Raw genomic sequence first — 22,488 nt, 5'->3', positions numbered from 1 at the left:
CAAAGGCATCAGAGAGCTTTACATGAGCACTAGGTTATTTTACACAAGGTCAGATCAAGTTAATTGTAAGTACCCATGAGGGATCCCTTCCGCTTTGTGTCGATTGGGGCTATCGCTCCACAGAGCTCTGGTCTGTCCTCAGAAGGTATACACTATACTAATTCAACACTAATCCTCTATGGGTCCCGGAGTAGCGTGCTACTCGCCAAAAAAGCGCTTCGACGCCTCGTCAGGGGTAGTAAGCGCTATATAAATGCAATTACAATTTTACAGCACGCCTGTGTGCATAGGTTTTTGTAGAAATGTATTCCGTATCCCTCCACAACTGCGATTTCAGATAGTTAACACTTACTTGCACTAGTTAATCAATGTAAAACTAGCATTCCAATGATACATGTGAGAAATATCTGTGCCCGAAAATTGACAATGAGGTGAGATTCAAAATTTGAGTCAAGACTTAACCTCACACAATCACAGGACTGCGGATTCAAGGGGCGGCAATCTGAGGGATAGCCCCGGGCGCCACAAGCTCTAGCTACGCCCCTGGGGCAAGGTGTGTCACGTCAAATGTTATTGGCTGCGCGGGCAGCTCCGGGGCTCGCGCTGTGAGCCGCAGCTCTCTTTAGTATCGCTTCTTCTGCCTGTGAAATCGGAGCGCTTGCGCCTGTTAGCCCACTTGGCATGGCTGTGTGAAGAAAGAAGAGACCCGCCCTTTCGGAAGTTTATCAGGCGCTAGGCGGGGCACCGGTGCGGATCCCAGGTGCCATCGAGGGCTGGAGCTACGGGAGAGGGGGCAGGAAGTACTGCCGCTGTGCCGCTCACTGCCCGTGCGCCTAGCACTGCTGCCCGAATCTCAAAATGGCTCTGAGAGTGCAAAACCAGGTGAGTGGCACCAACCACCCCGTTTATATGGCTTAATGTATAACTTACTTAGAAATGGCCACGCTGTAACCTGCTCTCGAGTACTTGCAAAACGTGTCTGGGGGCACATTGAAAGTGGCGCGACTTTGGTTGACCTTTGCACGTATTTTTATGCAATGTATTTTTTTTTTGTAGCATGTTTTGAAGTTTTGATAATAAACGACACAGGAAGTGTTCCGTGAAAAGGCACTTTGTTTAATTGCTTAGAAACGTTTGGAAATTACAGGTTTTCTCGCGTTCTGATTTCTCTAACCTGTTGTATTTGGGGGGGGGAGAGTGTGGGACGACTGGACTTTTGCGCCCCTTCAAAACGCTGCAATGAGTTACTTTTTTGGATTAATACTGGCAGGTTGACTGCAGTGTTTGTGGGGATAGCACCTGAAAGACCTATGCTTAGCTTGAGCTTTTAAGTTGGATCAATCAGTTAGCAGCTGTAAACTTAAGTGTTAACTACTCTTGGCATGTTTGGCACGTAAACATATTTTTGTAGCCTGGCGTTGCCGTGCTTGGTTTTTAATTCTATGAATGGTTAGCGGACATGCTCGCTGCTTGTTATTGCAGTTGGAAAGAAATGCCGGGGCACCGATGCAGTTTTCTATCACTGTCCTCACATACCTTGAACGGTTTTGTTTACATTTGTCAGTGATCTTCCCGGCTGGAATTGGCTTGAGTGGGAGTGGTGCATGCTCTACTTGGCTTAACGCCTAAAACCCTGGACCTTGTAGAGGGGCACAAAATAGTGCAGCTGGTGCTATGGAACAACAGCCCACGAGTGCGTGGGGGCCTCTGCAGCCGAGCTGGATTATTTGAATAGTTAGAAACCCAGTACATTTCCTTTCTTGTGGCCGCCTATGAGAGCCCCTGGCTTTTCCCAGTAGTGTTTGAGAACAGACTTCCCGGGGAAAATACATCGAAGCCCATCTTCTTCTAAATATAAGACGATTGCATCAGGGGGCTGTCCAGAGGGTGGCAAAAGTCTTCCTGCGATGTTTACCTACTTGCTGGCCTGCCCATCTGTTTTTGGGAACAGCTCTCAAGTGTTACCCTGCCCGCCCCTAAAAAATGACTGCATCCTCAGGCTGGGAATGGGAACACTTTGAGGGGTAAGGCATGGCTTTAAGTGGCTTGAAAAAGTAGGGTGTCTCTAGAAGGGGTTGTCCAACGAAGTGTAAACTTTAAATATTTTCTAAGAAGTGTGATCTGTGCCCAGAATCACACTGATGTTGAGCCTCTAGCCAGACTCGAACCTGATCCGCAGCTTCAAAGTCGGCCGATCTGGCCGTTAAGCCACACCCTCTCGAGGCATAGCCGGGCCACTCCTAGTAGTTGAGCACCGTATATTCAGCCCTTGTATTTTTGCACACCAGTGACCTTTTTACTCTAGCTGCATGGGTTCGAATCCCACCTCAGCCACTTATTATTATCTTTTTTTGTTGTTGCAGTTTTTATACTGCTTGAACTCGACCCCAAGATATCGGAGCGCTTTACATGAGCGCCAGTTGCATTATGGAGGGACACATTCATGGGTTTTTTAGGCACGGGTAGAATAAGTGGTTTGCCCAGAATCACACTGATGTTGAGCCTCTAGCCAGACTCGAACCTGGATCCGCAGCTTCAAAGTCGGCCGATCTGGCCGTTAAGCCACACCCTCTTGAGGCATAGCCGGGCCACTCCTAGTAGTTGAGCACCGTATATTCAGCCCTTGTATTTTTGCACGCCAGTGACCTTTTTACTCTAGCTGCATGGGTTCGAATCCCACCTCAGCCACTTATTATCTTTTTTTGTTGTTGCAGTTTTTATACTGCTTGAACTCGACCCCAAGATGTCGGAGCGCTTTACATGAGCGCCAGTTGCATTATGGAAAGACACATTCATGTGTTTTTTAGGCACGGGTAGATTAAGTGGTTTGCCCAGAATCACACTGATGTTGAGCCTCTAGCCAGACTCGAACCTGGATCCGCAGCTTCAAAGTCGGCCGATCTGGTCGTTAAGCCACACCCTCTTGAGGCATAGCCGGGCCACTCCTAGTAGTTGAGCACCGTATATTCAGCCCTTGTATTTTTGCACGCCAGTGACCTTTTTACTCTAGCTGCATGGGTTCGCATCCCACCTCAGCCACTTATCTTTTTTTGTTGTTGCAGTTTTTATACTGCTTGAACTCAACCCCAAGATATTGGAGCGCTTTACATGAGCGCCAGTTGCATTATGGAGGGACACATTCATGTGTTTTTTAGGCACGGGTAGAATAAGTGGTTTGCCCAGAATCACACTGATGTTGAGCCTCTAGCCAGACTCGAACCTGGATCCGCATCTTCAAAGTCGGCCGATCTGGCCGTTAAGCCACACCCTCTTGAGGCATAGCCGGGCCACTCCTAGTAGTTGAGCACCGTATATTCAGCCCTTGTATTTTTGCACGCCAGTGACCTTTTTACTCTAGCTGCATGGGTTCGAATCCCACCTCAGCCACTTATTATCTTTTTTTGTTGTTGCAGTTTTTATACTGCTTGAACTCGACCCCAAGATATCGGAGCGCTTTACATGAGCGCCAGTTGCATTATGGAAAGACACATTCATGTGTTTTTTTAGGCACGTGTAGATTAAGTGGTTTGCCCAGAATCACACTGATGTTGAGCCTCTAACCAGACTCGAACCTGGATCCGCAGCTTCAAAGTCCACTACATTCATTCATACCCCCACAACAGACATACATCCATCCCACTCCATCCATCCATCCCACCACTCCATCCATACATCCCCCCACTGCATCCAACCATCACACTCCATCCATCACAATCCATCCCACTAAATCCCTATTTACATCCACCACTCCATCCATCCATAGCCTCCCTCCATTCCATCCATACAAAACATCCACTCCATTCTGCCAGCCATCCCCTAATTCATCCATATATCCATCACCACACTACATTCATTCATAACACCACACCATACATCCATCCGTCCATCCCACTACATCCAACAATACATCCCAAAGCATACATTACATTCCAAACATGTAACACTACATCCAGACATCCATACTATCCATCCATCCCATAAACTCCATCCATCCATCCATCCATCCATCCATACACTACTACATACAGCCAAACCACAATTACAAGTGCAGGGGATGAACAGTGCTAGTGTGAGTTCAGAGTGATGAGTGTGTCTTTGATAGTGCAGCCTATTAAGATCATACTTATTTGTACTGGCCATGCTTGTTTCTTAACTTCCTGACATTTTGACGCAGCGAGAACACATTACTTTTTGTGGTCCAGCCCACGTAGTTTAACTTGTCTGATTGCAAAAGGCCTACTGTGTGCCTACAACCTGTCCATTGCTTACCAGTGGTTGTGTTTATTGTCAATCTCATTTATTTGCTTCTTATTCGATGACTTTTTTTGTCTCGGATTGTACTCCGTGAGAGTGCATAGGTTTATCAGCTCTTTTCTTCTGTCCCCAGTGTGATCCCCACAAAATTTCCACCCCCCTATGTTCAATGTTTCTCTCTCAGAGCTGTTGGCAATGTAAATAACAATGCCATTTATTTATTAAAAAAAAAAAAGAAATGTCATGAGCAATGCCAATAGCTCTAACTTTTCCAAAGGCGAAACCATTGCATTGTAAATGCTTGTTTTATTTTTTTGTGAACTTTTTATAAATAATATTAAAATTACTTAAATTAATTAATTTAATTTATTTAAAGTACTATTTTTAAAACTAAACCCTTAAAATAACCCTGTACCCCAAAACTCAAACCTAGCCCTGAACCCTAAAAATACCCCTGTACCCCAAAACCCAAACCTAGCCCTGAACCCTAAAAATACCCATGTACCCCAAAACCCAAACCTAGCTCTGAACCCTAAAAATACCCCTGTACCCCAAAACCCAAACCTAGCCCTGAACCCTAAAAATACCCCTTTACCCCAATACCCAAACCTAGCCCTGAACCCTAAAAATTCCCCTGTACCCCAAAACCCAAACCTAGCTCTGAACACTAAAAATACCCCTGTACCCCAAAACCCAAACCTAGCCCTGAACCCTAAAAATACCCATGTACTCCAAAACCCAAACCTAGCCCTGAACTCTAAAAATACCCCTGTACCCCAAAACCCAAACCTAGCCCTGAACCCTAAAAATACCCCTGTACCCCAAAACCAAAACCTAGCCCTGAACCCTAAAAATACCCCTGTACCCCCAAACCTAGCTCTGAACCCTAAAAATACCCATGTACCCCAAAACCCAAACCTAGCCCTGAACCCTAAAAATACCCCTGTATCTCAAAACCCAAACCTAGCCCTGAACCCTAAAAATACCCCAAAACTCAAACCTAGCCCTGAACCCTAAAAATACCCATGTACCCTAAAAACCAAACCTAGCCCTGAACCCTAAAAATACCCCTGTATCCCATAACCCAAACCTAGCCCTGTACCCTAAAAATTGAAATACTTTTTAAAATTACTTAAATTAATAAATTTAATTTATTTTATAAAATTACTTAAATTAATATATTTAATTAATTATAATATTTATTAAATAGAATACATTTTTTTTTAATTTAATAAATGTTTAAATAAAATGATATACTTACCTATACTTATGTTGTAATGGCATGCGTTGTAATAGCATCTGCTATGTAATGTCAGGCGTTGTAAAGGCATTCGTTGTAATGGATGTTTCGTTGTAAAAGTTGCATTGTAATGGTAGTGCGTCGTAAAAGTTGCGTTATAATGGTTGTTTCCCCATGTGCTATATTTTGCACTATAGATGGTTTGATTAAAGGGTTGTTAGTTAATTTATTTAGTAAGGGATTAATAAATAATGCAAATAATAATGGGGAGCAGGGGCACCCCTGCCTTGTATCTCTTGTAATGCTAATCATAGCAGATTTCCTCCCCATTGCAGCAATTTTCGCATTTGGAGCAAAGTATAACACCTGGATTGCTGTCAAAAAATTATCCCCAAAACCTGATTTTCTCATAACCTCCCATAAATAATACCATTCAACCCGGTCAAACGCTTTCTCTGCGTCAAGTAATACTAAAGCTAATGCACGTTTTTCGGCCTGAGCAATATCCATTAAAGTGATTACTTTATTTATATGTGTCACAGTGCCACATTTAGGAATGAATCCGTGCTGATCTAAAGAAACCAGCAGAGTGATCACTTTTGAAATTCGATTAGCAAGTATTTTTTAATACAATTTGCTATCGCAGTTAAGCAAAGAAATAGGGTGATATGATCCCGGAAGTTCTGGAGACTTACCCTTTTTACTAAAAACAACAATCAAGGCGTCATTCCATGATTTTGGTGCCTTACCCTTCTGAGCGGCCCTAAAAGTGTCCAACATAAGATATTTTAACTGTTCAAAAAATAATTTGTAAACCTCGGCAGGGATATAATCTGGTCCAGCTGCTTTACCATTCGCCAAACTTTTTACCGCTAGGTCCAGTTCTTCCATTGTAAATGGACTGTCTAGCCATTCCTTATCATTCTCACTCAACTGTGCTAACTCCCCTAGATCAAATCTTACTTTTGTTCGATCAACATTCTGTTGCGAATACAACTCTTAATAGTACTGGTGAAGTATGTCAAGAATTTTGTCTGGGCCCTGTTGTAAATTATCGTGTTGATCCTGCATATTAACTAAAGATCTGGAGGCATCTTTTACCGTAGGGCTAGTGACCTCCCAATTGCCTCACCATATTCATGCATATGTCGTTTGTATACCAAATATTTTCTCGCGTTTTCCTCACTCCACACCCCCGTTATCTTAGCTCTACATCTAGCAACCTTATCCTTCGCATCTACTATATTCTGTTGAGAACAGTTTTTTTAAATTTCCCTAATTAAGTTCTCCTCAGAAGTTCTCAATAGCATATATAAGTCTTGCATTTCCCCCCTTAATTTCTTCTGGCAAAAATTACCATAGCTCATCACCTCCCCTCTAAAGCACGCTTTTAATGTTTCCCACACTATATCAATACTGGCAGTTTCTACATTAAAGTTAATAAATTCCGTTATCCATTTTGCCATGGTAGTCTTAAACTCTGCATCTAAACATAATTTCCTGTCAAAAGAAAAAGATCTAATGCCAAAATCCGTCGACGAATCTGGTATACTCAGCACCAAAGGTGCATGATCAGATGTTACTTTGGGGAATAGTTCAATATGAGCTTCAGCCAGTATAGATAAAGAAGAATCGAACTATTTTTTTGTGTGGAAATGAATAGTAAGTATAACCGGGTGAGGTTGATTTCAAATTACTCCAGGCATCTACCAGGCCATGATCTGTTACCAGATTGTATAGTGCCTTAAAAACCCGTGGTTTACGTCCAACATATTTGTCAGGGCCTCCTGCCAGTTCAGTATTATTTAAGTTAATATTCATATCTCCACACATTATCAATGGAGTTACCCAGTTTGCCAATTCCATATTCAATTTTACTAAGACCTCAGGGTCATCCAAATTTGACCCATATACTGAGCATAAAGTTATATGAGAAGATCTAATTTTAACCTCAGCAATAGCCATCTTCCCCATTTATCAGTTAGGGTACGAATTGTTGTACTCAAGCGTGGTTTTGCTAGAATCATTACCCCCGAGTCATAGAGGTCTGCTGTGTTGCACAAATTAATGAGTAGCCCAAATCATGTACTTAAGAGCGATTGCTCCATGATAAATGTGTCTCCTGGAGACAATCAATATCCGGTTGAACATAGCAAAGTTCAGAAGCCACCCTATTCCTTTTTTTCACATTATTGAGGCCGGGCACATTTAAAGAGCATATTTTAATGTTACGAGTCATAAAAATTATTCTTAATGCTCCAAACTATAACGCAATTCTCTCTTGTGTACAACAAATTCCTCAAACGTATCGTCTTGAGCTCAAACATCTTTCCCTTCCTGTGCTGCTTTTTGCCCTCACCAGGGTTTTTATCCCTTTTTACCCCCCCGTGCTGCTATCCCTTACCACAACCCACCTCCCTGTGCAATTCTCCCACCCCCCCCAATCCTCCTTCCCCGCCCTATTACCGAGACTTTAGGACTTATGGCCCTTCAATGTAAAGCTTCCCAAGTCTCCAGCCTCCCCCCACAGGAATACCAATATCCAAATAATATACTCAACCCTGACCCAAGAAAGAGAAAAAAAGAGAAAACCACCCCTATTCAATAATCCTAATTTAGTAGAGCTCTATGGCCCTTCTTTTCCCTTTATAGTATGAAAATACTCCTTTGCAGCCTCCACATTAGTAAAATAGCGAGTATTTTCTTTATAGATTACTTTGAGTTTGGCAGGATTCATTATGTAAGCTTGTGCCCCATACTCTCGAATTGTGTGACCATCTGTCGTAACTGCCACCTAACATCTACTGTATATTTGGAGAAATCAGGTGTTGTAAAAAACTCACATCCTTCCCCCTTGCTTTTCTTATTAGGGTGTGTATTCAAATACACATCCTCCCTAGCTAAGAAACTGTTAAACGATACCAAAATGGGTCTGGGTCTGGGTCTAGTATTAGATGCTCCAGGTTGTATACGTAAATTGAATGGGAACCTGTGCGCCCGCTCTATTTCTCTGTCCCAGTCCCACTTGGTAATCTCAGGGAATGCTTGTGAAAATAATGGATCTTGTCCCTCTTTTCCCTCAGGAATTTGCATAATTCACAAATTGTTGCGCCGAGCGCGATTTTCAAAGTCAGCTAATTTCCATTGTACATCATCTTTATTCGCACTCAACAGTTCCGTAGTAGTCTTTTGTTGTATTAATTGATCCTCTATACTGGAAACCCGAGATTCAACCTCAACAATTCTTTCTCCAAAATCAGTTTGGGATTTCGTCAACTTTCTTATCGAATTCTGGAGTCTACCACAAGAATTTTGTATCCTTAAACTGTCCTGCTCCGTCTTATCCATATGTGAGAGGATAGTTTGATAAATAGTATACAGAGTGATATCCTGCTCCGCCATTGCCGCTGCCTCTATGCTGCCACAGTGTATCTCTGACAGTGAACCATTGTTTGCCGCTGCATCAATCATTGAGTATTCTCTTTCTCGTATAGTAACAGGACTATCTTCCCCCATATCAGCAGAGTTCTCTAATTCACCCTCACTATCATCTACCATTCTCATTTGCCTGGAGTATTGCGCAGTTAGATCATCACAGGATGAATAGAGAATAGAAATCCCCTGATTCACCATCCGTTACTGAGGGGTTTTCAGACACAGCTTGTAATGGTAGTGTAAAATGTAGCGGCTGCACTTGTGCGGGAGCTTGTGTTTTACTCTTGTCAGAAGCCGCCACTGATACAGTATCTTTATTCAAGACTGCGTCCGTATTACCACTAGCCATTCTTCTCAGTGAGCCCAGTTTATCTGCAGCCTCCACTGCCTCCACCTCCATATTTACAATAGTTGCGGCGTCTCCCCCGTTTTCGTCCATTTGCAGGCTATTACTATTAGCATTAACAGCCGCAATCGAGTCATTAGCATTAGCATGGGCGGCATCTGATTTTCCCTTGCGCTTTTCCTCTGCCGCATTAAATATAGCAGGTATTGTAATAGTCTAGGTCTTACCGGCTTCACCTCTCTTCTCGACGGAGGCGGTGGCAGTTTTACCCGTTTTAGGTCCTTCCTCGCCTACATTTTCACCGCCGGCTCCGACGCCACCCCCGGACGTCTCATGAGCCCGTCTTCCACGTGTTCCTTTAGGAGCCATCCTCCTATATTCTGTGCTTTCTGGGTGACGACCTGTCAACAGGCTCCTCAGGTGCCATAGGTTCCGCAAACCGCCAGCAGCTGTGCTAGCTACTAGCGACCACACAGAGCGGTATCGTGCCGGAAGCCCATGTATCACCACAAAAACGGGTGAGCAGGGGTTATCTTGGCGGGTGACTTCCTTGCCCTGACTAGAGTGGTGGTTTCTGCCTGGCTTTGGCGCAAGCCTCAGCCAATCAGAAATCGCCATTTCTAACACTGTGTTATTGCATTGTTTGCATCAGATTCACCTAGTGCCTGACCTGTGTTATTGCATTGTTTACATAAGATTCACCTAGTGCCTGACCTGTGTTATTGCATTGTTTGCATCAGATTCACCTAGTGCCTGACCTGTGTAATTGCATTGTTTGCATCAGATTCTCCTCGTACCTTGCCTGTGTTATTGCATTGTTTGCCTCAGATTCTCCTCGTGCCTGGCCTTTGTTATTGCATTGTTTGCGCCGGAGTCTCCTAATGCTTGGCCTATGTTATTGCATTGTTTGCGTCATGTTTTCCTAGTGCCTGGCCAGTGTTATTGCATTGTTTGTGTCACGTTTTTCTAGTACCTGGTCTGTGTTATTGCATTATATGCGCTGCTTTTGGTATGTTATTATTCTAACAGTTGCAGGTTTTCTAACAAACATGGTACCTTTTATCCCAATCAAGTGCATCTGACTGCAAGGACACTGCACTCTTCCTGCAGTAGCAATCTACTTCCTATTTATCTAGCAACAGACAGCACAACATGTCTGCCAGAGATGTCGTAGGGTCAGAAACAGTACATAAGTAAGTAGGTATGATGCAAAACAAACTTATGAGTAAGATTTTAAACGAAGAAGCTGCTGTGATAGACGGCAAAACATCCATGTCGAAACATCAGCAGTATGACAGTGGTACATGGAATGATAATGGTAGATTTATTTACACATCTGTGCAGTGCATGTCACTGCACAGACGTGGTTTTACAAGGCAACTCTGAGCTCACTGAGTGTGGCGCTTCCACGAATCTCAGAGACAGGCTGTTCCAAAGACGGTAACAGAGAAGGTTGAAAGATCTGAGTCTTGATCCTGGCAGATGGACGGGTGATCCCTGAGAGGGTGTAGTTGGTCTGTGTGTTGCCACGGCTGTCCAGGGGGTGTAAGAAAATGTCAGCAATTTGTGGAGGGTCCTCTTTTGGGTGAGAACCACCCAGTTTCATGCAGTACAGACTTGAGGGGTTGTGTCTGCTCAGGATGAGTTACATTCTCATAGCAAATTGGAGGACCTTGTCCAAAGGGGATTGATGTTACCAAGGTTTAACATCTTCAGTTATGGCAGATAGAGAAAGTCCATGTACCTCCAGGTGCTTGAAAAGCTTTCTGCACTCTGCTGGTGCAGGCAGGATGTTTATTCTCTATTTGGCATTTGCCAGGGGATGTTCAGATACAGTGGTTGAATTAAACCTTGGAGCAGCACTTGTAGCGTGGACTCTTGGAGTCTTGTAGTATGTGCTGGATGCGGTAGAACTGTCTTAATGTTCCACAGAGCTCAGAAAATCCAGACTCTCCTTTATCTCAGAGCTCAAGGTCTGTGGCTTGAAAAGTAGAACTGCAATAAAGAAGAAGACCTAGACCATTTCTACCTCTCCCGACCTTTGAACTGATAATTGAGGAAAGAAGCCCTTGTCTGGAAAGCATATCTACACAAGGCGCAGCTGACAGAAGTCCTGCCTCGAAGGAAGATCTGCATGAGGCACGACTGACAGAATTCCTGCTTGGAAGGAAGATCTGCACAAGGCACAGTTGACAGAAGTCCTGCCTGGAAGGAAGATCTGCACGATGCACGACTGACAGAATTCCTGCCTGGAAGAAAGATCTGCACAAGGTGCAAGCAACAGAAGACCTGCCTGGAAGGAAGATCTGCACAAGGCACAGCTGACAGAAGTCCTTCCTGGAAGGAAGATCTGCACAAGATGCAGCTGACAGAAGCCGCAGCCTGAAAGGAAGATCCGCACAAGGCGCAGCTGACTGAAGCCCTTGCCTGGAATGAAGATCTGCAAAAGCTGACAGAAGTCCTGCCTGGAAGGTTGATCTGCACAAGGTGCAGGTGACAGAGGTCCTGCTTGGAAGGAAAATCTGCACAAGGCACCACTGACAGAGGTCCTTCCTGGAAGGAAGATCTGCACAAGACGCAGCTGACAGAAGCCCTTGCCTGGAATGAAAATCTGCACAAGCAAAAGCTGACAGAAGTCCTGCCTGGAAAGTAGATCTGCACAAGGTGCAGCTGACAGAGGTCCTGCTGGGAAGGAAGATCTGCACAAGGCACAACTGACAGAAGTCCTGCCTGGGAGGAAGATCTGCACAAGGCACAGCTAACTGGAGCCCCTGCCTGGAAGGTAGATCTGCACAAGGTGCAGCTGACAGAAGTCCTGCCTGGAAGGCAGCTCTGAACAGGACACAGCTGACAGAAGTCCTGCCTGGAAGGAAGATCTGCACAAGGCGCCGTTGACCGAAGTCCTGCCTGGAAGGAAGATCTGCACAAGGCGCAGCTGACGGAGGTCCTGCCTGGAAGGAAGATCTGCACAGGGCGCATCTGACAGAAGGTGTGCCTGGCGGTGACCTCAAAGCAGTGAGAGACCCACAAACCACAAGATCCTTCAAGCCCAGCTAGCCACACTGGACACCATGTACATCAAAGGCATGATTTAGATTTCAGAGGATGGTTTATTCCATCACAAAAGTGACATGTATCCTGCCCGCCCCATTAAAAATGCATTGCATCCTGTGGCAATTATAATAAGGCAGACAGGATATCTGTCACGTGTTGATAATGCTTTGGTGTAGTTCATTGAACTCCACGAAGTGTCAGGGAAACTCCACCGCACTCTGCAGACTTCTGCTAGTGGCAGAGTTTGTTAAGCTGCGCTGCTCTCACTGATTTTTAGTGCCAGGAGTTTGTCCCACACTGTAAAATCAGCACGAACAGCACTACGCATCGTGCAAGAGGGCGATGCTGCTTACTGCCGCTCTAATTGACATTCTAATCGAATGGCAGCTTCATCAACGAGAATGGCAGATTTTAACACTCGAGTGGTCGCGACCTGCTGTGACCTCCCGCAATGAGAAATCTCGCCAGGAGGAGGTCTAGCACATTATATTTTCTCACAAGCGCTTGCCACCTTACCGTTGGCATACCGCTTGAGAAAAGAACTCCGTTCTGCATGGAGTTTTTTGGAACAACTCCGCACAGAGTGCGGAGTAGGAAAAACTTTGCGAGCTCTGCCAGCAGAGCGGAATTCTTCACCCACCAGAAGTTTTGAGGCAATAATCTGTTGGACAAACTCCTAACTAGGCCCTATGTCTGCAATAAGTGTTGTAGAATAAGTGAGATCCATGGCCTTGTGAATATGAGGCAGTTATCTGACTTCTGATGAACCCCACAGAGTTACTGCGCAGCCACAGGTCAGTAGGGGGGCCGAAGGACAGGAAACGAGGTAAACTTGAATATTAGGAATATGGAAATTTAGAAATGCTGCATCACCTGAGGATAACTGACACCTCCTCCCGCTCTGCCAAATTCCCATCCAGTCACAAACTGGCATTCTGGGCCCCAAACAGACAACGTCATGCCAGATGCCATGTAATGGTAGAAAAGGGGGGAAAAAGAGTAATATGCACAAATCTGCTGCGGGGATATGTCAGGTAAATTATTGGTTGTGATGGATTCTCTATAAGTACTAAATGACTGATATTGTTGATTATTAAATTTTATGAATCAACACTTGTTTGCCTTATCTGCGCGTATAATGTAAAGGACAGGCCCCTCTCTGTTTTAAACAAAAGCCCCGGAAGGAGCTGTATCTTACAGAACTTTATTTACTTTAGGAAGAACTAAAAACTTGCTTTTTAAAGTTGTCTTTCAGGGCTAGAACCAGGCTCTGTATGCTGCACTAGTTTCAAGGAGATGGACAGTTGTTATGGCAATAGGAAACCCTCCTCAACCCACAATAATGTTCCAATCTTCCAGGTTAGAAGAAACCAGAAATGCTTGAACCAAGGGAGCTGTTGAAAGTGTCAGAGGTGACTTATGAACAGCGAGGTAAAGACAGGAGTTGGTATTTGAGAGGATCTTAAGTGAATAGGAAAGAAACAATAAGAAGTGTGTGAATGGAGTTACTTTTGTTGTATACCTCGTAATGATTACTGAAAATTTTGCAGCCCAGCCTGATCATCTCTTTTTCTAAAATCTATTGTTGTTTCAAAGAAATCTTGACCATATGCGTCTATCGTAAGCTATACCTCTAGCACTTGGGTGCTCCGTGAGCGCCCTTACTTTGCTCAGTTACTCTGTGAACACTGGTAAATCACCTTCTTTTCAGACATTAATAAGATATCACCTGATTAACAGAACTTTTAGTTAAATATCTGTGTGTGATGAAATAGTCCTTGCTAAGTTTCAAAGGCGGTAAAGAAGAAGGGGAGATTTACTAAGATTTTGCACCGTGTTTGTGTCACAAAAGTGGCACAAAACAGTGCAAAATCTTTTTTTCCTAATTTTCTTTCCAGTAAATAACGTAAAAGTAATATGAAGCATTGCATAGCACTGCTTCGTATTACCTTGCACCATGGGGGCTTGCCAAGGGTGGTTCATGGGCGTTCCCGTGCAACCACCCATGGTTTCTCACGCTAAACCCAATTTACCAAATACAGTAGATTGGGTTTAGCGTGAGAAAACTGCACCCTTCTAAACTAAGTGCAAGGAAGGAGAAAATTCTTTAATTTCTCCTTCCTTTTCTGACTTTGCATGCGTGCTGCACTGTGCAACATGAATACAAAGTGGGAAAAGCTTTCCCTTGTGTCTAGCCATAGTCTTTTGTATAAGAAGTGTGTCTTTCCTGAACAAACCCTATGCTGGACTCACACACACACACACACACACACACACACCCTAGCGCTCTGGTGCTAAGGTGTGTGAATGGTGCAGGGCTGCTGTAATCAGTGCCAGAGCAAGGGAAAGGGAAGGTAAGAGCACAGCCTCCAGCGGGGGGCTGCACTGCATTGCGTGGAGATTTACTAAATCTCCCCCGAAATGTCTTTTACAACTATTGTGAATTCTCATTCAATTATGTTTCAATTTAGTGATTTTAAATATCTTTACATCCAACAGAAAACAAGCCTTGAATGTTTGAAATGACCATCAATAATGAAGCGAATGCTGTAAATCTTCAATAATAGCAGAAATAATGAGCTACAGTATTCAGGAAAACATCAGCGCAGTCGGCGACAGAGGAACTTGCACACAAACTGACAGATCCCGGATGAAGCATCAAGGGCAGTTCAGTGATTGCAAGAGACTGAGCTGTGCACCTCCACACCAAAAGACAAATAAATTACCTTAGGAAAATTAAGGAAACAACAATAACAAACCGCCGCCTGTATAAACAAGTGTCAAATACCAACTTTGATCATGGTATCGGTATGATGTGTTTAACGCAGTGCTCTTTTTTCTAAAATAATGGCAAGCCATCATTCCGTGCTCTAGGAGAATTGTAAACTCTTTCTGGCTAAACCACAGTAACCATAGAAAAGCACAACAGAGCAGAGCCAGACACCTGATGGGTAAAGGAAAGAGGAGTTTGTCTATCTACAATACAACAGACTGTCCCAATTTGCACCGGCAAAAGGAAGATACATCTTTACCCGCAAGCGTGCATAGCCATAATCTAATCTAAAGGCACAATCGCCTACAAAGACACCTTCTACGTATTAGGAGTGTGGCAAATATTTGGTGGCTATTGCATTTTATTGTTAAAACAGAAATCAAACGTGCATAATACTGCACACATATGAAGTGTGTAAGAAAAACACAAGTGCTTTATCAGCCAGGTTGGCCCATCAGGAAATACAGTCATGGGATGTAGACAAATATATACCCGACCCACAGACACTAACCAAGAAAGAATAATCATACACATGCAGGAAGAGCTTTAGTTTGTCATCACTACTTAAGCTTCTTCAGCACACGTACACAGTACAAAAACCATTCAAGTGCAGTGAATGTGTAAAGAGCTGTAGTCACTTATCAAGCCTTCAAAGTCATCAGCGAACTCACGCAGGAGAAAAACCATTCAAATGCAATGAATGTGTAAAGAGCTTTAGTAAATTATCAGAACTACAAAGACATCAGCGAATACACACAGGGGAAAAGCCATTTCAATGCAGTGAATGTGTGAAGAGATTTAGTCGATTATCAGAGCTACAAAATCATCATCGAACACACACAGGACAAAAACAATTCAAATGCGGTGAATGTGCAAAGTGCTTTAGTCAGTTATCACAACTTCAAAGACATCAGCGATCACACACAGGGGAAAAACCATTTAAATGCAGTGAATGTGTGAAGAGCTTTAATCGATTATCATACCTACAAAGTCATCAGCGAACACACATGGGGGAAAAACCCTATCATTGTAGTGAATGTGACAGTAGTTTTCGCGAGTCTTTAGCATTAAGGAATCATCAGCAAACTCACACAGGAGAAAAACCATTCAAGTGCAATGAATGTGGGAAGAGCTTTAGACGATTATCAGACCTACAAAGACATCAGCGAACACACACAGGGGAAAAGCCATTTAAATACAGTAAAGGCATGAAGTGCTTTAGTCACTTTTCAAACCTCCAAAAACATCAGCAAACACACACAGGGGAAAAACCATTCAAGTGCTGTGAATGTGTGAAGAGCTTTAGTCAGTTATCACACCTTCAGAGACATAATCGAATACACACAGGGGAAAAACCATTCAAGTGCACTGAATGTGCAACGTGCTTTAGTCACTTATCAAGCCTTCAAAGACATAATAAAAGACACACAGGGGAAAAGCCATTCAACTGCAGTGAATGTGGGAAGAGCTTTAGTCAATTATCAGAGCTACAAAGTCATCAGCGAACACACACAGGGGAAAAACCATTCAAGTGCACTGAATGTGCAAAGTGCTTTAGTCACTTATCAAGCCTTCAAAGCCATCATCGAACACACACAGGGGAAAAGCCATTTAAATGCAGTGAATGTGTGAAGAGCTTTAGTCGATTACCAGAGCTACAAAATCATCAGCGAACACACACAGGGGAAAAACCATTCAAGTGCACTGAATGCTCAAAGTGCTTTAGTAAGTTATCAAGCCTTCGAAGACATCAGCGAACACACACAGGGGAAAAGCCATTCAAGTGCAGTGAATGTGGAAAGTGCTTTAGTCAGTTATCAAACCTTCAAAGTCATCAGCGAACACACACAGGGGAAAAACCATTCAAGTGCACTGAATGTGCAAAGTACTTTAGTGAGTTATCAACCTTCAGAAGACATCAGCGAACACACACAGGGGAAAAGCCATTTAAATGCAGTGAATGTGTGAAGAGCTTTAGTCGATTATCAAACCTACAAAGTCATCAGCGAACACACACGGGAGAAAAACCCTATCATTGTAGTGAATGTGACAGTAGTTTTCGCGACTTTTCAGCATTAAGGTATCATCAGCGAACTCAAACAGGAGAAAAACCATTCAAGTGCAATCAATGTGGGAAGAGCTTTAGTGAGTTATCAACCCTCCAAAGACATCAGCGAACACACACAGGGGAAAAGCCATTTAAATGCAGTGAATGTGCAAAGTGCTTTAGTGATTTATCAAGCCTTCAAAGACATCAGCGAACACACACAGGAGAAAAGCCATTCAAGTGCAGTGAATGTGCAAAGTGCTTTAGTCAGTTATCACACCTTCAAAGTCATCAGCGAACACACACGGGGGAAAAACAATTCAAGTGCAATGAATGTGCAAAGTGCTTTAGTGATTTATCAAGCCTTCAAAGACATCAGCGAACACACACAGGAGAAAAGCCATTCAAGTGCAGTGAATGTGCAAAGTGCTTTAGTCAGTTATCACACCTTCAAAGTCATCAGCGAACACACACGGGAGAAAAACAATTCAAGTGCAATGAATGTGCAAAGTGCTTTAGTCATTTATCAAGCCTTCTAAGACATCAGCAAACACACACAGGGGAAAAGCCATTTAAGTGCAGTGAATGTGTGAAGAGCTTTAGTCAGTTATCACACCTTCAAAGTCATCAGCAAACACACACAGGGGAAAAACCCTATCATTGTCGTGAATGTGACAGTAGTTTTCGCAACTCTTCATTATTAAGGTATCATCAGCGAACTCACACAGGAGAAAAACCATTCAAGTGCAGTGAATGTGGAAAGTGCTTTAGTCAGTTATCAAACCTTCAAAGTCATCAGCGAACACACACAGGGGAAAAACCATTCAAGTGCACTGAATGTGCAAAGTGCTTTAGTGAGTTATCAACCCTCCGAAGACATCAGCGAACACACACAGGGGAAAAGCCATTTAAATGCAGTGAATGTGTGAAGAGTTTTAGTCGATTATCAAACCTACAAAGTCATCAGCGAACACACACGGGAGAAAAACCCTATCATTGTAGTGAATGTGACAGTAGTTTTCGCGACTCTTCAGCATTAAGGTATCATCAGCGAACTCAAACAGGAGAAAAACCATTCAAGTGCAATCAATGTGGGAAGAGCTTTAGTGAGTTATCAACCCTCCGATGACATCAGCGAACACACACAGGGGAAACGCCATTTAAATGCAGTGAATGTGCAAAGTGCTTTAGTCGATTATCAAAGGTACAAAGTCATCAGCGAACACACACAGGAGAAAAACCATTCAAGTGCACTGAATGTGCAAAGTGCTTTAGTGATTTATCAAGCCTTCAAAGACATCAGCGAACACACACAGGAGAAAAGCCATTCAAGTGCAGTGAACGTGCAAAGTGCTTTAGTCAGTTATCACACCTTCAAAGTCATCAGCGAACACACACGGGGGAAAAACAATTCAAGTGCAATGAATGTGCAAAGTGCTTTAGTCATTTATCAAGCCTTCTAAGACATCAGCAAACACACACAGGGGAAAAGCCATTTAAGTGCAGTGAATGTGTGAAGAGCTTTAGTCAGTTATCACACCTTCAAAGTCATCAGCAAACACACACAGGGGAAAAACCCTATCATTGTCGTGAATGTGACAGTAGTTTTCGCGACTCTTCATTATTAAGGTATCATCAGCGAACTCACACAGGAGAAAAACCATTCAAGTGCAATGAATGTGAGAAGAGCTTTAGTCAAATATCAGAGCTACAAAGTCATCAGCGAACATACATGGAGAAAACATAGAAGGCACTGAAAGTGTGAAGGGCTTTTGTCAATTTTTGATCCCACACAGCCCTCAGTGAATACACTTCTTCATTTAACTCACATTGAAATAATCCTATAGATGCAGGGACTTTGGAATGAACTTAAGAACAGACAAAAATAATATTGGCCCATCTGAGGACATAGACAAGAGCAGAACAGTGCAGGTATTGTGAGAGGAATGGATTACGTAAAAAGATAAAATTCTAATTATGTGGGACTTTGAAATAGCAAATGATAGAAAGCCCGACAAGCAGTAAAGACGAAAAACAGATAACAGTATTTTCAGAATTATAAAAGTGTATGTTTCCAGTGATTGTTCACTTCCGTACACATAGCAAAGTGACATGATGTACCAGGATACACAGTGGGAGACAAGCACAATGTGGATTAAAAGAAAATAAACATTGTTGATTTTTATTTGGTGAAGACGAGATCCAAAGAAAAACATTCAATCACACCTGACCACACTACCTGTAAAAGCAACACTGAACAATACTGGGACTAACAGCAGTATTTTCAGCTAACTTGTCGGATTAGTGATAAAACCTATAAACCCAACACACCCAGAGTGGACATGTTGTCAGGGCTCTGGAGATGGGAAACGTATTAACAAATGGCACTGCAGTATATGTAATGAACTAAAGCGAAGCACAAGTGTTCAAGAAATAACCTATTTTTAGATATACAAGAGCATATACCTTGACTGTTATCGGTTGATGGATCAGCTCGTGCCTCAGGCCTTATAATTAAGTGTGACCCGTCGTTCCTCTCCGACTTGGCTCTCCCTATTCATTTTGTGACTTGCCAAACTCTACTTTTTACCAGAATTGAGCCATTGTAAGCAGCAGACTCTGTTTGAAGAATGAAGCGAAATAGCGAAATCCCACATCAAAAGCATATATGTGCCGGGACAATACGTTGCACTCCCAGCAACTCGTCTTCCACACTAGATTGTCCCTTGTCCACAAATGTTCCAAATGATTTGTCATATGAATTCCAGAAGTGGCAGTGACATTCATGAGAGAAATGGAAGGAGGGGGAACGGCACGTTATTTGTACTCTCCTAAAAATAGAAGAAGCAGCCAAATACATGTCAATGCGTGACATCACCAGAGAAACGGGCTGAACCCCTGTGAATTTATATATTTATTTTTAATACCTATAGACCCATGTCATGCCAATAAACATGGCACAAGTAAGGAAAATAGTGAATGAGCCCATTATCATATGCAAAGCACAGTGACGTCACATGTAGTGACATCACAAGAAGTGATGTCAGGCCCTTATAATCATTTTCACGTGACAGGTTGACGGCCTGTTTTAAAAACAAAAAACAAGAAACATAAAATAATGTAAGAATACGTTTTTGGTTTCAGTTTTTATACATCTTGTGTTTTTCCCACTATTAGTTTGTAACTAAACTCGGAAATGACTGAAAGTGTAAATATTTTTAAACAGATATGTGGAACTTGGAAATTACATTTTTAAACAGTTTTCAGTGAATAAATAAAATATGCATTACTTTGCGTTTGTTTCCTGATGTTATTCTTTATCCAGTCCCAAAGTGTTTCACATTTACAATGTATTAAGCAATAGAATGGCTAATTTTGTCAAGTTCTTTCTTCCTCTGTTGCGCCACTCACACAAACACTCGGAGGCCTGTGTCTGCAGTGCTGTGGCACAAAGTAACAATTATCAGTCGCAGGCTAAGGAGCTAGATGGAACTGAGACCTCTTTCTAGATAATAGTGGGGGGACCCCTTCAAACTGTGGCGACCCTCCGACTTGTGCCGGGCTGATAAAGCAATAGTGAATTTGAGTAATTTATGATGAATTGAAATGAAAGAAAGAGAAGAAGAGAGCGAGGTGCAGGATATATTAAAGAAAATGAAAAAAGAGAAACAAGACTTTACCCTGTTCTGTGTACAAGCACTTTACGTAAACAAGTTGTGCTGTGCATTGTGAACAGGCTGTCACCCCCCTTTGTATGTAAATGAGCTACTGTGACCAGGCACCCCAGGCTCCCATCTCTTCTAGCGCGGATGATAATGTGAGCACTGTAAGGTAATCACAAACTAGGGCTATATTGAGAAACAATCGGCTTCCAGGTCGCACAGCTGTGGTTATGTAGTTCTTTATTCGTTTTTTTTTATTTACTTTAATTTGCAGCAATTCTCCAGGTTACTTTTTCTCAGTATTACGCGTCATGTCGCTCACCGCTCTCCATCAGTTAAACGTGAGGTTTGATGTAGGATTTGTTGTTTGCGTCCCTAGACCATGTCCCAATCCCTTTGTCCTTGATTTGTCGGCATGGGTTTTGTCCACACACTGGTCTAAGACAGGCCCTCTCAAGGTAGAGGTAAGGCGCTGCAATAGGAATAATAAATAAGACATATATGAAATTGTATGTAAACAAATATGTGCCTTTCAGTTATCAGGCACCACCAGCCTCACACCTACACATGTTATTGAGCACCAGACTAAAGTCACTCCTCCCTATATAAATATGTGCCATCTGTAATCGGGCTGATGGTTCCGCTGATTCGCACAGCAAATTCAGTTTCCGGGACTGTACGCATTGGCCTAAATTTTAATTGCTGAAGTTTCACACAGTTTCGCTGATGCACACAGCTTATAAGGTTTGTGGATATTGTGCACTGTACGCAGATCACTGAAGTTCACCTTTAAGTCGTAACTAGGTCAAAACATAGTACATACATAATGCAAAATGTCACTGCCCCTCCCTTATTTTTGATATCTCCAGGAGTTCCTCCTCTCTCGTGAAAGAAGGTTTTCACACATTATGCTCGTGTCTGTGGCACTTCCTTAAGTGCAGGGAGGAAAGCCTCATGGTTAATGCATTGTTTGGGCTCTGAGGGACAAGAATTCTTTGAACACCTTCCTGAACTCTCTGATAGTGACTCTGACACTCTTAATGAATACGAGATCTGCTTCAAAAAGTTGGACTTGCACTACCTCCCCAAAGTGAGTACTGTCCTTGAGCGATATTACTTCAGGAGAAGAATGCAAAGGCAGGATGAGTCAGTCGAACAGTACATAACTACCTTGCGCAAATTGGCTTCCACGTGCAATGTTGGTGCAGCTTTAGAGGAGCGCTTAAGAGATCAGTTTATGTTGGGATGCGCCTCAACAAAACGAGAAACGCCCTGTGGCAAAAAGACATGCCCTCGCTTCAAGAATTGCTGACCATAGCCAAAAGTCATGAGCATTCAAAACCATGTGTTGATATTATACGCAAAGACAGTTCAGGTAACATTAATGTCAAAGTAGTGGTGGATAGATTCTTAAAACACAAATCGAACACCACTTCAAAGCCCTTTAACACAAAGAATTGTCAGGGAAAGTGCTTCAGGTGTGGCAACTCTGGCTATATGGACAACTTTAACCAGTTGTGTGCGTCGGACGGCCCCAGGCCATCTGACGTCACAGTGAGCATGTGCGGAGGATGGCCGGGGGCCGTCCGTACCGCAACCGCTCATTATTATGCCCGCACAGTGGGAAAATTGGTGCCGCAGTCAACAGGTTAAAGACTGCCCAAGCTGGAAGGCCAT

At 43.1% G+C, this 22,488-nt stretch overlaps 1 pseudogene; it reads left to right on the top strand.

Annotated features, from left to right (window-relative positions):
* Positions 1–19,290, top strand: part of LOC144804931 (uncharacterized) — a 38,700-nt pseudogene extending 19,410 nt beyond the window's left edge.
* Positions 19,291–22,488: the final 3,198 nt, after the last annotated feature.

This window comes from Lissotriton helveticus, chromosome 1_2 (assembly GCF_964261635.1).
Source record: "Lissotriton helveticus chromosome 1_2, aLisHel1.1, whole genome shotgun sequence".
In the NCBI taxonomy this organism is placed as follows: Eukaryota; Metazoa; Chordata; class Amphibia; order Caudata; family Salamandridae; genus Lissotriton; species Lissotriton helveticus.
Note: the sequence above shows the minus strand (reverse complement) of the source record. Positions and strands in the feature narration are given on the sequence as shown.